Consider the following 2,722-nt stretch of genomic DNA (forward strand, 5'->3'; position numbering starts at 1 on the left):
GCAGGATAACCCCCCCCCTATCCCAAAACAGCTATATAATACTACTAGTATCCAAACTTGAGTTAACAATTAACTTGGTTACCATGACTATGTTTATCAAAACAGCAGACCAACAGTTTAATGAATCGATTTTCGACAGTCCATTTCAAATTTTCATACATAAAAAGTATGTTTCTATTCTCCCCACTTTAGTCAGGTAAGAATTTTGTATACTAAAAGGTAATTTTGAAAAATTGAGAAAACTGCTAAGATTAGTTATAAAGCTAAAAGCTCTACGACCAATGTTGTACGTATACACCTGTTGTTGCCAATAATCAAAAAAGATGTTTATGATCGCTAATTTTATGTTTCTTATTTTCTGACTATAAAGAAATATTCTGACAATTTCAGCAAAGATTATAAACGAATAGCATAGATCGTTTAAGCTTTCTTCAAATTGATGAACTCTATTTCACAATTTTTGTTTTTTTCTATCAATTTGTTTTTTCGCTCATCTGTTTTTTTTTTAATTCTAAGTTACTATGATACTATCTCAGAGTTAATTTAGTACTGAAAACTAAAATTAGTCAGGAAGGCTATGTTTGGATAAACATCAAATTAGCTGAACTATTTAGTATTTCAACACACTTGTTTTCTCAAAAATAAACAAAAGGAAACACAAAATCGTTTCATCATATGTTGGATTAAATTATTTTTCATCCGTAGATCATCATTGAGCGTTGCTTTGCTTTTAAATTCAAAACAATCAAAATTACTTCATGATTTCAGATTGTAAAACTTTCAGTCTAATTAGACTTGTGGTTCTTGAGTCATCAACGCAGAACGGCCGTTAATTACTGTGTTTACTTGGTCTTTTACCGGCCACTGATTTTGCTGAAATCACTAGCAGCTATAAAAATCTATCCGCAGACTTGAATTGCTAAAAGTAGACTTATTGAATAAGGATTAGTTGTTTTCAGTTGGATAGCCTGCGACTTGATAACTGTAAAACATGAATTTCAGCAAAATTTCGGAAAAAAAGTTCCTAAAAAGATGTTCTGGTGTCTTCTCAACTCAATAAATGATTGTAAACACGACACAGCAAAAAGTAATTTTAAAATTTGAAATTCGTAATCATCTTCAAACACAAATCAATATGTTGAATAAAACAGCAAACCACAGTGGGAGTTCTTTGTTGATTGAAGAGCAGTAAAATTTCTTTGGTTAATGAATCCATAAATTTTTCTACTTTTAAAGAAAATATTCACCAAAAATTTTAGTAGTTATATTGATATAATTTCTCATTTTCTCTTGAACAATTTAAGTCCCACACATTTTTTGATAATTAATCAGCAAATTAATTCATTGCGAGATGTCGTCTCGCGTTTTAGACAACATATATTTTTTTCGTTTGGAATCCCGGATCACTCATCATACGTCTTTCTTAGATTTAATGCTAGGTTCCTTATAATTCTTAGAACACATCCTAGGTCATATTTGATTTATTTGATTACTTAGTACTCATACAAAGATCATATTTGGTTTCCATGAAAAAATAAAGTAAAAATACAAAAAATTTGAAAGCCAAAGAACTATATATAAGTTTTAATTTGGGTAGAAGTTGCAAAGAACATTTGGACTTATAAACGGTCAGATATGACACATGAAAATTGACTTAATATATCTCATTTGCAGAGTCTAAATTTGACTATTTGCATGCGCAAAAACAATAAATTTGAATTTCATTTCATTCATATTCGGAATTGATTCTGAAAAAGTTAAAAGCGAGGTTTTTCGCACGTAATAAGAAATCATTCATTTTCTTAAAACTGGTTTCAGAGAACATCAAAGCTTTAGTCATATAGATAGACTTACTCTTTCATTAACCATCCAACTTTTCGAGTATTATTGCATTTCATGGTCTTTTGACGAATCACATATTGATGACGGGGAATGATATAAGTGATCAAACAAGATCGCGTGAGATCAATTTAAAAAAAGATAAATGGAAGGAAAAAATGTATCATTCATTGTAATCATCCATGAACTCATATGTTTTCGTCATGTCATAGGCACGCACGGATCCTGTTTAATCTCTTTGGTTTAATACTATAATCGTCCTAGGAATTCACGTATGGACATTATGAAATCATATATGATCCTTGGATGAAATCAAAGAAACTTGTATGAAACTAAAGAAACTCAAGAAAACAACAACCCTGGATAGTTCAAAGCATTGAGCCCGAGAATTTCAAAACAAAATAAACTAAGTGCAGCCTCTACTGTTGTACTTGGCTAAATAAAGTTAGGAAATTTTCCTTAAATTCACACAGAACTTTTTTCATGACAGGATATTCCACAAAAACACAAATTAGCCATTCATTCTTTTGCAACTTTTTAGAGGAGAAAATCGACCCGGAATATTGAGTTAGTTTCGACAACTAGTTTCGACAACTGAAACTAAACCTGGTTATTATTTTTGCATTCCTTTCATCGGTAATTGAATATAGATAAAAATGTAGGGTGGCCGCCGTATTGGCCGACAGGGCGTTTAGCCGAAAACCAAAAAATAGGAAATTTAGCCGACAATTAAGTAAAATGAGCAATAAAACTTATTCTGAAGCTGTGATTGGCCAATTTAAAACACTATTTCGTCAGCGGAATAATATACCGCAGTTTTTTTTATCAACCAGTGTAACGAAGGTCTATCCGTGGTCGGACCGTATTTTACCGCATCTGGCCA

At 31.4% G+C, this 2,722-nt stretch overlaps 1 long non-coding RNA gene across 1 annotated transcript in view; it reads right to left on the reverse strand.

The window, feature by feature from the left end:
* Positions 1-2,511, reverse strand: part of LOC142348715 (uncharacterized) — a 3,091-nt gene extending 580 nt beyond the window's left edge. The window contains exon 1 of the long non-coding RNA XR_012760771.1: positions 2,446-2,511. This is a non-coding gene — a long non-coding RNA (uncharacterized LOC142348715). The remainder of the gene's footprint in view (positions 1-2,445) is intronic.
* Between the last annotated feature and the right edge of the window lie 211 nt (positions 2,512-2,722).

Source organism: Convolutriloba macropyga, chromosome 10 (assembly GCF_964194025.1).
Source record: "Convolutriloba macropyga chromosome 10, txConMacr16.3, whole genome shotgun sequence".
Taxonomy (NCBI): domain Eukaryota; kingdom Metazoa; phylum Xenacoelomorpha; order Acoela; family Convolutidae; genus Convolutriloba; species Convolutriloba macropyga.